Source organism: Balaenoptera borealis (genome assembly GCF_965194805.1).
Source record: "Balaenoptera borealis genome assembly, chromosome: 15".
NCBI lineage: Eukaryota > Metazoa > Chordata > Mammalia > Artiodactyla > Balaenopteridae > Balaenoptera > Balaenoptera borealis.
The window spans coordinates 42160516-42179208 of NC_138871.1; the positions used below are offsets into that span (position 1 = coordinate 42160516).

The following is an 18693-nucleotide window of genomic DNA, read 5'->3' on the forward strand; positions in this document are numbered from 1 at the left end:
CTCTCTTTCTGAATTTTAACTACCTTCCTTTCAGAACAATGGCGATTTCTTTTTTTCTTTTCTAATTTCATGTATTTAGGGACTGTGATATATTCTTGGACCAAGCAACCACTCTATCAGTACATTTCTGTGGGCAAGATGCTACCAAGCAAATCAAGTAAAAAGAAAAAAAAGAACTTCAAAGTCTGAGAGAGAGGATCTGTTTCATATCACAGAAAGGGTTTTAATACCTTTGAAAGCAGGAGGAAGAGGAGGAGGGGGAGAGAAACAGAAAGAGGAAAATATACTTTTTAAGTTATCTATGTTCTTGGGAAAAAACAGAACTGCTAACTAGTGTCTCCATACATACAGGGTAAATCATAAATAGTTGGGGTAGAACTTAGTTCATAGACAGAAATAGAAAAATTCCAACTCTTTTATTCTTACTTAGTAAGTGTACAAGTATTACTAAGCAAGATACTGCAATTGGTGAAGCACAAGTTAAATGAAATCTTGGGCCCTCTCCAGGGAGCGGTATTTTGAAAGAACCCAAATATTTCTAAGAGATTTAGGGTGAAAAGAGTTGTCTTATTGACCACTGCCTGCTGCTTGTGGCTGGTGTTCTTAAACTCAAGAATTACAGAAATTATTTTTGGAACTGGAAGGGAGCATAGAGAACATGTCATCTTACCCTCGTATGTTAAAGATAAGGAAACGGAGGGCCAGGAATTAGTAATACCACCACCACCAATAATAATAATAGCAGCTCTAACAAAGGTGACTAAATATTTATTGAACTCATCACTGTGAAGCATCACCTACATTATCTCATTAAAAAGCCCCAGAAGGGGAATCCTTTGAATGCCCCAACATTATAGATATGAGAAATAGTGCATAACAAAGATTAACTTGTGCAAAATCTATGTGACTCCAAAGTCCCTTGCCTATAACTAGTACACATCATTACCTTAGATGAATGACTTGGGGTCATGCAACTAGTTAGTGCTTTCCCCAGGGTTAAAGTTCAGGACACCTGCTTCCCAGCTCTGCTCTTTACAAACTAGGCCATATAAGGAGGACTGGAAATCCAGTGGTTGTGCTGAGGCATGGGCATTGAGAAGACAGGATGATTTACTTTAAAAGGAATCCCATTGCCAAGGTGCCTGATAGAATATTTGCGTTATGGGTGAAACCTTATCAATGTCTGCATTCATGTGTTCAGACCCAAAGTGACATTTCATCTAAAATTTGGGATCCCGCCTTTTACTCACTCATTGATGAAATGGAGATCCAAGAATACCGTCATGGCAATTACTAACAATACCTCCCAACTTCTCTCATTTTCTAACACCCTCCCCATCCCCTTGAACAGCCCACTCTGGGAGTTCGCACGCTCACTGTTCAACCCCCATCATCCCTCTCCAAGTCACTCCACCACCCGGCCAAATCCTCATGGTCAATCCTTGCTGAGTATAGTCTTTCACAGTCACACCTCAGATACCACCCCACCAACTTCTGCTCTTTTTCTCCGGGGGATTGAATGCCTTTCATAGCTATGTTCCAAGCTGACTGCTTTTCTCATGAGAATCGGTCACCATGGCTTTTTTTCTTTCTATTCTTTCCCCATTCTTCAGATTCTGTTTCCAAAACAAAGCCCAAGAAAGGAATATGGCAAATCACAGATGCTTCCTGACAGAGCAGAATAGATGTGATAGGCCAGAAGACAGAAAAGACTGAGACTGCTCCATTCATATATGTTTTCCTTCCCTCCTTTTTCACACCAGGAGAAGCTAAAATGCAGATGTCTACCCCAGATGATCTTTCTGTATTCAGAGGGCCCAACCCCTCTTCTTCCTGCCTCCCTCCCTCTCTCCCTCTTCCTTCCTTCTTTTCCTTCCTTTCTTTCTTTCCTTCTTTCTTTCCCAACATCTAGATTAAACAGGGATTAAGAGCTTTAGCACCGTTTGCCCCTGATTTGATCCCGTGTCATCCCGGATATAGGTTTTCAAGATGGCACTCCATGGTTTCTGAAGCACAAAAAATTGGCAAATGTTCCTGGAAGTGTTTTTGTGGAGGATGTTTCCTTTATTAAGCATGCCCCTCCCCCCAAATGATGTCTTTAGAAAGAACCTAGCATTCTGCAATATTTCTATAATTAATAGCTAGACAGACAGACCCAGAGGAAGAAGAGACTGGGTCATCCATTGTTTTTCTATTTAGAAATGGTACTCCCTGCCCTGACCCTTAGCTGAGGAAGAACACTACCTTTAGCCTGGAAGCATATTTTCTATTTACCTGACCACATAGCAAACATGTTTTCATTAGAAATTTACCTCTTACCTCCTTCATATCCTGCCAGTCACATTGCATCTATTCTTTGGTGAGGACCCTTTTCAATTATTTTGAAGATCTTCTTCTTTTTTATGTGGAGCTTCAGTCCAGTAGTGAAATCTGTTTCATATTTGTAATCAGTTTTCAGGTCTGGAAGGAGCCCAAATCGGTAAGTTCCTGGGAGTAAAAAAGAAGAAAAACAAAACAAAACAGAATTTAATTATGCAACCTGAGCGTATAGAAGATGAGAGAAGATAACTCAAAGGGGAAAGACCTGAAAAATCAACATTACGTCCTCTTCTCCAACCCGAGTCATTCTGGCCCCGCCCTTCAACCTGGGCAGTGATCAATTCCATGTATAGAACCACAAAAGAGCCATTGGGATTGTGAAATGATGTGGCAAAATTCCTATTACTTGTCACATGAAAAGAAGAATGTGCGATTTTAAAATAAAATACCAGAGAAAGATGTAACAAGTTTGATGTAGTCAATGTAGCTGGCCACAGTTGTGAAAGATTCGATAAGCTTCTTCTTACTTGTCCTTCACCCTGGAGGCTTCTGAAGAGGCCTGAATATCCGGCTTACAATGAGTGATGCTACTTGAAATGAAAAGCAAGGAGATTGCAAATCGCTCTTCTGCACAGGCATGGAATAAGCTATGGCATGGCTGATGCACAGATTCAGGTATTTAAGTGGGTATGATTTCCAAGCAACAATTTCTAAACCCTACATTATCATTGACCTCCATCACACGATTGGACATGTTTACGAAGGCTCACACAGCAGAGTGAAATTCGCTGGGAAAAACACTGAAGTCATTTTCCAACACCACAGCAGTATTTCTGCAAAATGAAGCCATGTTACCCCAATCACCAATATGGTTCACCTTTGCACTCTTCTTCTGCTTAGTGGTCTGAGTCCATTCCATCAAAGGAACTTTCTGTTTCAGGAATCCAGCTATGAGTTTGGTTGGAAGAAACCAAATGAGGTAAGTAATCTGATGTATGTGCTCAGTAAAGCTAAGTAAACCAAGAAAGGACTTGAAGAAATGTACTTGAATAAACGACTTGAAGAAAAGACTATACTTTTGTCTTTCTATTTCTTCCTCTCTTTTTTCTTAAAGGCAAAGATATCGGGATGGTGAAAACTACCCCAAGATAATTGTTTCCCTGTGATTTGATTGGCCAGGAAGCAAAAGCAAAGCACCCAATTAGCAGCCTTTTAAATCAAACACAATTAACTGTACATTGAAATATATGGTCTACAATTGCATGTTCAATTAAATAGCTGGAAGCAATTGAAAGCCTCAATTGCACACTACAAGCTACATAGGTCTGCTCAGATTTCCTACTTCTTCATGAAGGTCCAAGACAGATACTTCCTCAAAAATTAAAGGAGAAATTTTTGTTGTCTAGTAAGCACTCCTTAAAAACTTTATTGTAAATTAAATCAAATATTTGCATTAAATCTTTTCTTGAGGAAAGCGGAGGCAGGGGGTGGGGTGGTGGTGGGATGAATTGGGAGATTGGGATTGACATACATACACTAATATGTATAAAATAGATAACAAATAAGAACCTGCTGTATAGCATAGGGAACTCCACTTTGCTGCACAGTAGAAACTAACACAACATTGTAAAACAACTATACCCCAATAAATAAATAAATAAATAGTAAAATAAAAAAAAATCTTTTCTTGAACCTTGTCAGAGAGAAAAATCAGAACACTACTAAAAATGCAAAGACTATTTTTCATGATTGCTAGTGCAATGGCTGTCTCTGTTCCAGCCTCACACTGTCTCTAAATTCCATCGAATCATTTCTGGGGACTCCCACTTCATCTATTCCCAAGTTATATTCTGTGGTGTATTCCATACACATATGCAGTTCTACTTAGGCCAGTTGAGGTTATTTCCATTTGAACCATTGGTGAGAAAATAGTGTTGATAACAGCCATTAGTTAGCACAGCTATCTACAATTATAGCCATCCCAATTGCTAGCGACCTAGTGGTGAAAATTTTCACATTCCACTTAATCGTATAATGATTTATATATACATCTATTGGACTATAAGATACTCCAAGGCAGAGACCATCTCATACATCTTTAAATCATTACAGCATCTGCCATAATATTGAGTATATTGGTCTTAAATGGTGAAATAACAGAATGAATGAATGAAGCAAGGAATTAATATTTAAATACAGGCAATGATTATTTGTGTTATAGTCACAGTATACAGAGAACTGCCTGGAGGAGTTTTCAGAGAGCAACAGAGAAGCTTGGCTGACTATTCTCGGAGAACACATTGACTGTTGGATGGAGACAGTTCACCAAGAAAGCAGATTTTGACCCTTCAAGAACTTCAGTGTGATGATGAGTTTATGACAGTTCTAAAAGCCAACATACGGTCGGTGGCCAGATTGTGGTTCTGGACTGAGAGGCTTCCATTTGGAAGGCAGACAAGCATTTGAATTATGGGTCTAATGAAAGTGTCAATAGCAATCCTGTTACTGGAGGAGCTGTAAAACCCTGCTTAATGAACTAGGCAGGGACACAAAAACACAGTGGTCTAAAAGGTACTGTATGAGAAAATGATAATTAGCCCAGATTTCATGTACAAGATAAAATGCATAGGGATAATATTACCACTGAGCAATATTATTGTCCTTCAGGGGACTGTTTTGTTAACAGGGTTTGGCTCAGCCTTTCCAATCTTCCTTGTGTGAGTAGAGATGTACTATACAATCGTGAGCTGTGAGTTGGGGGAAAGAACGTCAGATGGCAAAATTCCCATCAGAGATACTGACAAATGTTAATGACAGAAAAAAGTGTCCTGGCCTCATCAAGGGTTCATTCTTACTTAGGAGGCTTTATGCAATATAGGATGATAAGCCAAATGGCTTCCCATGCAAGAGGAATGGGGGTGAACTAGAAGGTCATTCTCTAAACTTGAAGTCTACTTTTTTAGACCACCGGACATCAACCAGCAAAGTGAGGCAAGACAAGGCCACAACCGGAGGGGACAATTTGGACCATAGCTACCTACTCCCACGTGACGAATTAGGGAGCTACTGAGGCAGCCCCGAGTACAGAAGAAAACAGTGAACTTGCAGTCAGGGAGCTGAGATTCTGGCCTTAGCTCTGTACTAACTCCGAATCTGAACTTTCTCATCTCTTCCAAAGGTGAATTAGAGTTCAAAAATTTTAAGGGGCTTACAAATCACCTGAGGATTCTGTTAAAAATACAGATTTTGATTTAGAAGTCTGCACTCTTCACATAACTTGTAATGCAGTTGGGGTGAGGAGGAGGTGGAACAAGATATTTTTAAAAGCAAGGGGAAAATAATGTATTTTCTAAAATGCTAAATTATGGAGCATATAAGTTGTAAGAAATCAAGAGAAGAAGGAGGTCACTCTGGACTTGGGTCAAGGGTGGATTCATGGAGAAAGGCTGGACGTGGGCCTGAAGTTCATTCATTCACAACCTATTTGTATGGCCCACCGAGAAAGAAAGTTGGACAGTCAGTAGACAGATGAGGTGAGAAGATGAAGGGTCTTAAAGAATGGTGAAAGTGATCAGTGTTTGTTTTTGAGAATAAAAGGATCAGCAAGAGTATGTAGTGCAGACCAGGAGAGAGCAACATATGGGAAACTATTTTTCATCTTCAGCATATATTGGGCACCCAAAATCCATACTGCCAGTGGGGTGGGAAAAAGGGAGCAAGTGTTGCTAAGATAACCTAAAGGCAAATCATGTAAAAGCTAAACTTCCAGCCAGACAAAAGCCTATTTGTAAATTACTCCAGTTAATTTCCCAGGTCGTGATTGGTGATTGCCTCTCTCTGCAAAGCGGTTTATGACATTCTCAATTAAGAGTTTGCGATCAAAACGAATGAATGAAGTATTTCAAAACTGCTATGGGATATTAAAAATGAGTCACTTTTAAAAAGTGGTTTTGTTTCCTGTGTTCTGGATAATGCATTTGAGAATGTAGTTTCCAGCCTCACCCATCACACCATTGTGAAATCAAATTGAATGACTCTCTGCTCTTAGAATGATCCCTCATTCAAATGCATTCAATAAATAAAGCCCAAACACAATGAGGCACTTTTCATAGAGCATCCCTGAGAGCTAGGGCCTGGTCTCTCTCACCATATGAAGCTGAGATTGAAGTAAATAAAGCATTCACCCACACTGACTGCATAATACATAGTGACTTATTGTTTACTAAGCTCTTGCATGTACACTATCTCATTTGATCCTCACAACGACCCTAGAAAAACAACACTGTTGGTTTATTATCCCCATTTAACAGATGTAGAATTTAGAGCTCAGAGTGGTCAGTGACTTGCCCAAAGTCACACAGCAATCCAAAAGGTACTTTAAATCTTCTCAGCCCCTTCCTTCCCTCTTCCCCAGAACAGGAAACATATTTTTAAGTACAATATAATTAGTAGAACTATTACCAAGACTGGGCAGAATATTTAATTCATTCAGATGAATTTTGTAATCCTCCGGTGATTTTGTAAATACCGAGGAATTCATTTTCCACCTCCTGCAATTCTGTGAATTCTATCCTGGACAAAAGGTCATCCAAATATGATCCTTGCTCAGAGTTATGGAAATGTATGCAGTCTAAAAGAATATGGGCCAAATGCAGAGTAAAAATATCAGTGAAACTCCCAGTGCCATTTTCTCTTGCTGCCTCAAATCCTTTTTGAAAGTAGGCAGGTTATAAATCATAAAAAAAATAAAAATGCAAACTTTTGCCCTAAATTCAATTATCATATATTAGAGGGGGTCACGAGTACAGTAGATTGGTGAGTAAAACAAGACTGAAATATGTATGGTGGGAAAGTCAGAGACAGGTAGAAAGAATGTTTTTGAAAAAATTTTCAATTTACATCCATAGAACATACTGAAAATTATCTGAAAAGCAATAGAAAATACAATTTTCTCAAAGTCAACATCTTTTCAGCCTCTAGTCCTACTCAGCTGGACTTTGGTTTGGGGAGTGCTACTGAACCAGGTTCCTTTTGCCCAACGCGCAGCAAGCCAAAACACTGAGATGCCGAGGTTTGCAGCAAAGAGAAGGTTTATTTGCAAGGCAGCTAAGCAAGGACACAGCAGAACGAGTCTCAGACTCCCAAAGGCGAGGGGCCCAGGATATTTATGGGATAAAGAATAAAGAAGCAGGGCAGTCCGAGGCAGGGAGAGCGTGGGGAGCATGGGGAAAGGTGATTGGAAAAAGGTGCCATGATTTTCATTCTGTGCAGGTGTAACTAAGCTACAGGCCTTGACACGTTCAAAAATGGAGGTGCTTGGCACAGTCTGAGGGTGGCATTTTTGAAAGGTCACCAAGGGGACAGTTGTACGTCCCCTGTTGGAGGGTCGGTGGTCCTATCCAGTCTTAACCAGCTCAGCTGGAACTAGACTTCAAGTTCCTGGAAAACAACTTAGGCAAACATCTTGTTTACGCTACGTGCTCCTTAGAGGACATGCAAGTCTTAAAATGACCTTAATTAGTGAAGGCAGGTGAAATGGATTTGACTCATTACCCACAGTTTTCAGGAGACAGGAGATTAATGCCTCTTAAAAGTCAGTCTGGGTCAAAGCTGTTCGGAGGAGCACCTAGAAGCCTTGTCGTCCTGGAGGAGAGGGGTTAACAGAATTAAGGATAGCTTCATTTTCTAACATTGCCTTGCAAACACCATTTCTACAGTAATCAGGGCTAGCCCTCTCTTTCTTCATTCAGCCCTCTGCTTCCATCTTCATTTTGGCTGTGCGGTCATTTATGCAGCAGGAATCTGTCCAGCAGCTAGAGACAGACCACACTGGCTGGGCTCCCACATCCACATCCACTGTTGAGGGAACGTATTGGCTCTAAGGGCCCTTTTCCTCAAAATGTCTAATTCCATCCTCTCCTAAGTTACGATGTATCTATTCACCTGTGTGTAACTGTGAATAGGTACAGAGCTCCTGAAAATCCAAAGTTTCTTTATATTTTTGTTATAGGGCACAAGTTTTTGTTTTTGTTTTTTTTAACATCTTTATTGGAGTATAATTGCTTTACAATGGTGTGTTAGTTTCTGCTTTATAACAAAGTGAATCAGTTATACATATACATATATCCCCATATCTCTTCCCTCTTGCATCTCCCTCCCTCCCGCCCTCCCTATCCCACACCTCTAGGTGGTCACAAAGCACCAAGCTGATCTCCCTGTGCTATGCGGCTGCTTCCCACTAGCTATCTATTTTACATTTGGTAGTGTATATATGCCCATGCCACTCTCTCACTTTCTCCCAGCTTACCCTTCCCCCTCCCCGTATCCTAAAGTCCATTCTCTAGTAGGTCTGCATCTTTATTCCCGTCTTGCCCCTAGGTTCTTCATGACCACTCTTTTTTTTTTTAAGATTCCCTATATATGTGGTAGCATACGGTATTTGTTTTTCTCTTTCTGACTTACTTCACTCTGTATGACAGTCTCTAGGTCCATCCACCTCACTACAAATAACTCAGTTTTGTTCCTTTTTATGGCTGAGTAATATTCCATTGTATATACATGCCACATCTTTTTATCCATTCATCTGTTGATGGACACTTAGGTTGTTTCCATGTCCTGGCTATTGTAAATACAGCTGCAATGAACATTGTGGTACATGACTCTTTTGGAATTATGGTTTTCTCAGGGTAGATGCCCAGTAGTGGGATTGTTGGGTCATATGGTAGTTCTATTTTTAGTTTTTTAAGGAACCTCCATACTGTTCTCCATAGTGGCTATATCAATTTACATTCCCACCAACAGTGCAAGAGGGTTCCCTTTTCTCCACACCCTTTCCAGCATTTACTGTTTTTAGATTTTTTGATGATGGCCATTCTGACCGGTGTGAGATGATATCTCATTGTAGTTTTGATTTGCATTTCTCTAATGATTAAGGATGTTGAGCATTCTTTCATGTGTCTCTTGGCAATCTGTATATCTTCTTTGGAGAAATGTCTATTTAGGTCTTCTGCCCATTTTTGGATTGGGTTGTTTGTTTTTTTCATATTGAGCTGCATGAGCTGCTTGTAAATTTTGGAGATTAATCCTTTGTCAGTTTCTTCATTTGCAGATATATTTTCCCATTCTGAGGGTTGTCTTAACGTCTTGTTTATGGTTTCCTTTGCTGTGCAAAAGCTTTTAAGTTTCATTAGGTGCCATTTGTTTATTTTTGTTTTTATTTCCATTTCTCCAGGAGGTGGGTCAAAAAGGATCTTTCTGTGATTTATGTCATAGAGTGTTCTGCCTATGTTTTCCTCTAAGAGTTTGATGGTGTCTGGCCTTACACTTAGGTCTTTAATCCATTTTGAGTTTATTTTTGTGTATGGTGTTAGGGAGTGTTCTAATTTCATTCTTTTACATGTATCTGTCCAGTTTTCCCAGCACCACTTATTGAAAAGGCTGTCTTTTCTCCACTGTATATTCTTGCCTCCTTTATCAAAGATAAGGTGAACATATGTGTGTGGGTTTATCTCTGGGCTTTCTATCCTGTTCCATTGATCTATATTTCTGTTTCTGTGCCAGTACCATACTGTTTTGATTACTGTAGCTTTGTAGTATAGTCTGAAGTCAGGGAGCCTGATTCCTCCAGCTCTGCTTTTCTCTCTCAAGATTGCTTTGGCTATTCGAGGTCTTTTGTGTTTCCATACAAATTGTGAAATTTTTTGTTCTAGTTCTGTGAAAAATGTCATTGGTAGTTTGTTAGGGATTGCACTGAATCTGTAGATTGCTTTGGGTAGTATAGTCATTCTCACAATGTTGATTCTTCCAATCTAAGAACATGGTATATCTCTCCATCTATTTGTATCATCTTTAATTTCTTTCATTAGTGTCCTATAATTTTCTGCATACAGGTCTTTTGTCTCCTTAGGTAGGTTTATTCCTAGATATTTTATTCTTTTTGTTGGCAATGGTAAATGGGAGTGTTTTCTTAATTTCACTTTCAGATCTTTCATCATTAGTGTATAGGAATGTAAGAGATTTCTGTGCATTAATTTTGTATCTTGCTACTTTACCAAATTCATTGATTAGCTCTAGTAGTTTTCTGGTAGCATCTTTAGGATTTTCTATGTATAGTATCATGTCATCTGCAAACAGTGACAGCTTTACTTCTTCTTTTCCGATTTGGATTACTTTTATTTCTCTTTCTTCTCTGATTGCTGTGGCAAAAACTTCCAAAAGTATGTTGAATAATAGTGGTGACAGTGGGCAACCTTGTCTTGTTCCTGATCTTAGTGGAAATGGTTTCAGTTTTTCGCCATTGAGGACGATGTTGACTGTGGGTTTGTCATATATGACCTTAATTATGTTGAGGAAAGTTCCCTCTATGCCTACTTTCTGGAGGGTTTTTATCATAAATGGGTGTTGAATTTTGTTGAAAGCTTTCTCTGCATCTATTGAGATGATCACATGGTTTTTCTCCTTCAATTTGTTAATATGCTGTATCATGTTGATTGATTCGCATGTATTGAAGAATCCTTGCATTCCTGGGATAAACCCCACTTGATCATAGTGTATGATCCTTTTAATGTGCTGTTGGATTCTGTTTGCTAGTATTTTGTTGAGGATTTTTGCATCTATGTTCATCAGTGATATCGGCCTGTAGTTTTCTTTCTTTGTGACATCTTTGTCTGGTTTTGGTATCAGAGTGATGGTGGCTTCGTAGAATGAGTTTGGGAGTGTTCCTCCCTCTGCTATATTTTGGAAGAGTCTGAGAAGGATAGGTGTTAGCTCTTCTCTAAATGTTTGATAGAATTCGCCTGTGAAGCCATCTGGTCCTGGGCTTTTGTTTGTTGGAAGATTTTTAATCACAGTTTCAGTTTCAGTGCTTGTGATTGGTCTGTTCATATTTTCTATTTCTTCCTGGTTCAGTCTTGGAAGGTTGTGCATTTCTAAGAATTTGTCCATTTCTTCCAGGTTGTCCATTTTATTGGCATAGAGTTGCTTGTAGTAATCTCTCATGATCCTTTGTATTTCTGCAGTGTCAGTTGTTACCTCTCCTTTTTCATTTCTAATTCTATTGATTTGAGTCTTCTCCCTTTTTTTCTTGGTAAGTCTGGCTAATGGTTTATCAATTTGTTTATCTTCTCAAAGAATAAGCTTTTAGTTTTATTGATCTTTGCTATCGTTTCCTTCATTTCTTTTTCATTTATTTCTGATCCGATCTTTTTTTTTTTTAATTTTTATTTATTTACTTATTTATTTTGGCTGTGTTGGGTCTTCGTTTCTGCACAAGGGCTTTCTCTAGTTGTGGCAAGTGGGGGTCACTCTTCATCGCGGTGCCCTGGCCTCTCACTATCGCGGGCTCTCTTGTTGCGGAGCATAGGCTCCAGACGTGCAGGATCAGTAGTTGTGGCTCACGGGCTCAGTTGCTCCGCGGCATGTGGGATCCTCCCAGACCAGGGCTCAAACCCGTTTCCCCTGCATTTGCAGGCAGAGTCTCAACCACTGCACCACCAGGGAAGCACTTCTGATCTGATCTTTATGATTTCTTTCCTTCTGCTAACTTTGGGGTTTTTTTGTTCTTTCTCTAATTGCTTTAGGTGTAAGGTTAGGTTGTTTATTTGAGATATTTCTTGTTTCTTAAGGTAGGATTGTATTGCTATAAACTTCCCTCTTAGAACTGCTTTTGCTGCATCCCATAGGTTTTGGGTTGTCGTGTTTTCATTGTCATTTGTTTCTAGGTATTTTTGGTTTCCTATTTGATTTTCTCTTGGTTATTAAGTAGTGTGTTGTTTAGCCTCCATGTGTTTGTATTTCTTACAGATTTTTTCCTGTAATTGACATCTAGTCTCATAGTGTTGTGGTCGGAAAAGATACTTGATATGATTTCAGTTTTCTTAAATTTACCAAGGCTTCATTTGTGACCCAAGATATGATCTATCCTGGAGAATGTTCCATGAGCACTTGAGAAGAATGTGTATTCTGTTGTTTTTGGGTGGAATGTCCTATAAATATCAATGAAGTCCATCTTGTTTAATGTATCATTTAAAGCTTGTGTTTCCTTATTTATTTTCATTTTGGATGATCTGTCCATTGGTGAAAGTGGGGTGTTAAAGTCCCATACTATGATTGTGTTACTGTCGATATCCCCTTTTATGGCTGTTAGCATTTGCCTTATGTATTGAGTTGCTCCTATGTTGGGCGCATAAATATTTACTATTGTTATATATTCTTCTTGGATTGATCCTTTGATCATTCTGTAGTGTCCTTCTTTGTCTCTTGTAATAGTCTTTGTTTTAAAGTCTATTTTGTCTGATATGAGAATTGCTACTCCAGCTTTGTTTTGATTTCCATTTGCATGGAATATCTTTTTCCATCCCCTCACTGTCAATGTGTATGTGTCCCTAGGTCTGAAGTGGGTCTCTTGTAGACAGCATATATACAGGTCTTGTTTTTGTATCCATTCAGCCAATCTATGTCTTTTGGTTGGAGCATTTAATCCATTTACATTTAAGGTAATTATCGATATGTATGTTCCTATTACCATTTTCTTAATTGTTTTGAGTTCATTATTGTAGGTCTTTTCCTTCTCTTGTGTTTCCTGCCTAGAGAAGTTCCTTTAGCATTTGTTGTAAAGCTGGTTTGGCGGTGCTGAATTCTCTTAGCTTTTGCTTGTCTGTAAAGGTTTTAATTTCTCCATCAAATCCTTGCTGGGTAGAGTAATCTTGGTTGTAGGTTTTTCCCTTTCATCACTTTTAATATGTCCTGCCACTCCCTTCTGGCTTGCAGAGTTTCTGCTGAAAGATCAGCTGTTAACCTTATGGGGATTCCCTTATGTGTTATTTGTTGTTTTTCCCTTGCTGCTTTTAATGTTTTTTCTTTGTATTTAAATTTTGATAGTTTGATTAATATGTGTCTTGGTGTGTTTCTCCTTGGATTTATCCTGTAGGGGACTCTCTTTGCTTCCTGGACTTGATTAACTATTTCCTTTCCCATATTAGGGAAGTTTTCAACTATAATCTCTTCAAATATTTTCTCAGTCCCTTTCTTTTTCTCTTCTTCTTCTGGGACCCTTATAATTCGAATGTTGGTGCCTTTAATGTTGTCCCAGAGGTCTCTGAGAGGGTCCTCAATTCTTTTCATTCTTTTTTCTTTATACAGCTCTGCAGTAGTTATTTCCACTATTTTATCTTCCAGGTCACTTATCTGTTCTTCTGCCTCAGTTATTCTGCTATTGATCCCTTCTAGAGAATTTTTAATTTCATTTATTGTGTTGTTCATCACTGTTTGTTTGCTCTTTAGTTCTTCTAGGTCCTTGTTAAACGTTTCTTGTATTTTTTCCATTCTATTTCCAAGATTTTGGATCATCTTTACTATCATTATTCTGAATTCTTTTTAGGTAGACTGCCTATTTCCTCTTTATTTGTTAGGTCTGGTGGGTTTTTGCCTTGCGCCTTCATCTGCTGTGTGTTTCTCTGTCTTCTCATTTTCCTTAACTTACTGTGTTTCGGGTCTCCTTTTTGCAGGCTGCACGTTTGTAGTTTCCATTGTTTTTGGTTTCTGTCCCCAGTGGCTAAGGTTGGTTCAGTGGGTTGTGTAGGCTTCCTGGTGGAGAGGACTAGTGCCTGTTTTCTTGTGGATGAGCCTGGATCTTGTCTTTCTGGTGGGCAGATCCACGTCTGGTGGTGTGTTTTTGGGTGTCTGTGCCCTTATTATGATTTTAGCCATCCTCTGTGCTAATGGATGGGGTTGTGTTCCTGTCTTGCTAGGTGTTTGGCATAGGGTGTCCAGCACTGTAGCTTGCTGGTCATTGAGTGAAGCTGGGTCTTGGCGTTGAGATGGAGATCTCTGGGAGATTTTCACCGCTTGATATTACGTAGAGCTGGGAGGTCTGTTGTGGACCAGTGTCCTGAACTTGGCTCTCCCACCTCAGTGGCACAGCCCTGATGCCTGGCTGGAGCACCAAGAGCCTGTCCTCCACACTGCTCAGAATAAAAGGGAGAAAAGAAAGAAAGAAAGAAAGAAGAAGATAAAATAAAATAGGGTAAAATAAAATAAAATAAAGTTATTAAAATAAAAATAATAAAATAAATATTAAGAAAAAAAAAATTTTAAGTAATTAAAAAAAACGGACAGACAGAACCCTAGGACAAAGGGTAAAAGCAAGGCTATACAGACAAAAATCACACAAAGAAGCATACAGATACACACTCACAAAAAGAGGAAAAGGGGAAAAAATAATATATCTTGCTCCCAAAGTCCACCTCCTCAACTTGGGATGATTTGTTGTCTATTCAGGTATTCCACAGATGCAGGTACATCAAGTTGATGGTGGAGATTTAATCCGATGCTTCTGAGCCTGCTGGGACAGATTTCCCTTTCTCCTCTTTTTTCACACAGCTCCCGGGGTTCAGCTTTGGATTTGGACCCGCCTCTGCGTGTAGGTCGCCTGAGGGCGTCTGTTCTTCGCTCACACAGGACGGGGTTAAAGGAGCAGCTGCTTCGGGGGCTCTGGCTCACTCAGGCCGGGGGGAGGGAGGGGTACGGAGGAGGTGGGGCGAGCCTGCGCAGCAGAGGGCAGTGTGACGTTGCAGCAGCCTGAGGCGCGCAGTTCGTTCTCCCGGGGAAGTTGTCCCTGGATCACGGGACCCTGGCAGTGGCAGGCTGCACAGGCTCCCAGGAGGGGAGGTGTGGATAGTGACCTGTGCTTGCACACAGGCTTCTTGGTGGCGGCAGCAGCAGCCTTAGCATCTCACGCCCGTCTCTGGGGTCCGCGCTGATAGCTGCGGCTCGCGCCCGTCTCTGGAGCTCGTTTAGGCGGCGCTCTGAATCCCCTCTCCTCGCGCACCAGGAAACAAAGAGGCAAGAAAAAGTCTCTTGCCTCTTCGGCAGCTCCAGACCTTTTCCCGGACTCCCTCCCGGCTAGCTGTGGTGTGCTAACCCCTTTGGGCTGTGTTCACGCCGCCAACCCCAGTCCTCTCCCTGGGATCCGACCGAAGCCCGAGCCTCAGCTCCCAGCCCCGCCCGCCCCGGCGGGTGAGCAGAGAAGCCTCTCGGGCTGGTGAGTGCTGGTCGGCGCCGAGCCTCCGTGCGGGAATCTCTCCTCTTTGCCCTCCGCACCCCTGTGGCTGCGCTCTCCTCCGTGGCTCCGAAGCTTCCCCCCTCTGCCACCTGCAGTCTCCGCCCGCGAAGGGGCTTCTAGTGTGTGGAAACCTTTCCTCCTTCACAGCTCCCTCCCGCTGGTGCAGGTCCCGTCCCTATTCTTTTGTCTCTGTTATTTCTTTTTTCTTTTGCCCTACCTGGGTACGTGGGGAGTTTCTTGCCTTTTGGGAGGTCTGACGTTTTCTGCCAGCGTTCAGTGGGTGTTCTATGGGAGCAGTTCCACGTGTAGATGTATTTCTGATGTATCTGTGGGGAGGAAGGTGATCTCTGCATCTTACTCTTCCGCCATCTTGAAGCTCCTCCTCCAAAGTTTCTTTATTGTAGACTCTTCCATTTGTGAGTCATGGAATTGAGGGAGCCATAATTATATCAGTTCATATTTGAGGCACGGCATTCTTGCCTGTACTTCTAATAACTAATCCATGTAATCCAATCATCCAAAGACACCAAAGCCTCTTTATTCTTCCCCATTAAAAATAAAAGACATAAGTCAGTTTTCCAAGGTTTATCCTTCAAAAGGTAAGATGACTCAGAACCAAGGTTAAACTACCTGGTACTTTTAGGTATTAGGAAATATAATTCTACCAACATTTCTCCACATTTTCAGACTTGATTTTAAAAACAAAAATAATATTCATCATGCTCAGACTTTACAGCTCCTCTATATTAAAAGCCAGGTTGAAAAGCCTGTTTTAAACCATTTTAAGTGTTATGACCGGTGGCTCCAAGAGTGAGGTTTTGTTTAGATCACATAAGACTTTTGTTGTTGATTGAAACCTGGCTTGATGCCTCTATATATCTAAATAATTAGGAAAAAAATACATTTAAATGAGAAGCAGATGCTGTTTCCAGATTTCTATTTTCACTGTACAGAATAAATAGAAGCTTTCATCTCTGCATTTACTCTTTGGATATGGTGCATACCACATGAATCATTATTTAAAACATAGGGCATTTCTTTCACAAAGGTAAAGGAAATAGGGGTCTTCTGGAGAACTCATTCCTTCAAAACACTTTCTACTCCAAGAAAACTCAACAGGGTTATTCATTCTCCACCACTCCTTCCTCTGCTTCCACACCTGGTACTAAGCCAGTAGACCCAAACAGAGTAAGTGAAGGCTGGTGCTGAATGCGGCGATGGCAGGTCCTGCTGGTGATCGGTAGCTTGTCATTGGCAACAGACGTCAAACATACTGCAAATGCTCAATGTTCATCTTATCAGATGCAAAACCAATTAAGCAGAAACTATACCCAGGCCAGGGAAAATAAAGGACAAGACATCACAGGGCACCTTTGGAAATAGAGAAGAGTTTCCTCCAGCTTCTTTCTCTGTTGCTATGTCAACACTCTTGCAGGTAGAGTACATTTTCAGTTTCTCTTCTCAGCTGGTAAGTTACACACTCAGTCCTTGAGCCAATTTTAAGTGCTTGAGGTGCTTGGATGGAGGAGATACGTAAACATAGGGCAAAGGCCTGCACAACTTCAAAGCAAAGGACGTGTATACCCACAGGTTCCAAAGTTTGGTCTTCTGAGCTGATAGCTTTGGTGAGACAAGCCAAATCAGCTACCAACCCCAAAAAGAATTGGTGGGCAGTGAAACTATAATGTAATTTACTGAAACCACTTGTTTACTTGTTGCCTCTCACCACCCCCTATGCCCACCATTCACTTTTTTTTTCTTTTTTTTTTTCTTGATGTATAGCTGACATGCAATCTTGTATTAATTTCAGGTGTACAACATAGTGATTTGATATTTTTAGAGACTGTACTCCATATAACCCACCATTCATTCTTTAAGGCTTTCTCTGTTGCTTGCCATCCTCCCTGGCCCCAAGTCTACAACAGTGACTGGCACAGATCAGTTATCAGTCAATCAATCAATCAATATTTGTGGACTGACACAGGAGTGGATATAATCTGAATGTTTATTCACTGCCCTGAAATAAATTCCCATAGTTTATGAGCTATATGAATACACAAAATAGTAGCTGCCACTTAAGTATCTCTTACCACCTCAAGCATTGTGAAGAGTTTTTTACTTGTATTACATTAATTTTAACACTCAAAATGATAACAGAAAGTAAGTAGGATTCTTTCCATTTTATATATAAGAAACCAGAGGGTCAGGTAGGTGAACTGACTTGCCTAAGATGCAGCCAGTAAGTGGCAACACTCTAGTCTAACTGACTCCATAGCCCTTATATATTCTGTAACCACTGGGTTTCAAAAGTTTTGAAAGCTTGTTCTAATACAATGTGCTACACACTTAGATTGAACCCAGAAAGAAAGAGTAAAAAGTTCCACCAATTAATTAGCCCTTGGAATATCAGAATCAGGTTGTCCCTACATAGGCGGTGAGTCAGCTGTTCTTAGAATGAACCAACGATCCAAATGAGCAATGTGGTCTTTCAACACACAAAAGGTTTGAAGGGTTCAGCCAGATGAATTATGTTGCTGTGAAATAAACAAAGGTGAAAAAGTCATCCAGAACTTTTGATCTGAACAGACACTGAAGCAATTGTATCCCATATGTGTACACACAGATCCAAAAGAAAATCACTCAGTGTTAGAAATAGAGAATATATATATTATTACTGCGGCTGCTGCTGTTGCTGCTACTATTATGAATGATAATAATTATTATTTATTATCATTATTCCAATTCAGACTTATTGAGAGCTTGTTTTACACCAAGCTTTGTGACACATGCTTTACAGACATTTTCTCATTTAATCTTCAAACAACTCCCTGAGGTAGGCATAATTAGAACCCTCATTTTCCACATTAAAAAATATGAAGTTAAAGAAGGTAACTAGCCTGTCTATGGCCAAACAGCTAGTAATGGTGGAACCAGGCACAAAAACAGGTCTGTCTAGGCCCAAGCTGTAACCTTACCTAATATTACACTGTGTTTCCTTGATTGCTACACAATTATGATGCCTGCGGCCCTATAATTTTAATTTTGTAAAAGCTTTACGTATATCCTACCTTGGTTTGACTGCCAACCTGAGGTCAGAGACAATAAGTATACACTATAGGGTCATCATTTTGCTGGTGGAAAGATGAGCAAGTATTAAAATTTAAAAGTATGCCCCCCAAATTTCATGGGTTCCTTTTTCTCAGATTAGGAATATTGAGGTTTTTCTTTTTGTATAAAAGTGTTTTACAAGGATGAGGAGCTTGCTATGAAAATATGTGGTAGTGTCTGCTAATGATGGCCTTGTCCTAGACTAA

The 18693-nt window shown here is 40.2% G+C and overlaps 1 long non-coding RNA gene across 16 annotated transcripts in view; it reads right to left on the bottom strand.

Annotated features, from left to right (window-relative positions):
* The window catches only part of LOC309612484, a 621998-nt gene that overhangs the window by 225421 nt on the left and 377884 nt on the right, over positions 1-18693 (bottom strand). For 15 of the 16 annotated variants that reach the window (XR_014235167.1, XR_014235168.1, XR_014235169.1 and 12 more), the window contains one exon: positions 2320-2487. This is a non-coding gene — a long non-coding RNA (uncharacterized lncRNA). Of the gene's footprint in view, positions 1-2312; positions 2488-18693 lie in introns of all 16 variants that reach the window. The other variant, XR_014235182.1, reaches the window with a different exon arrangement.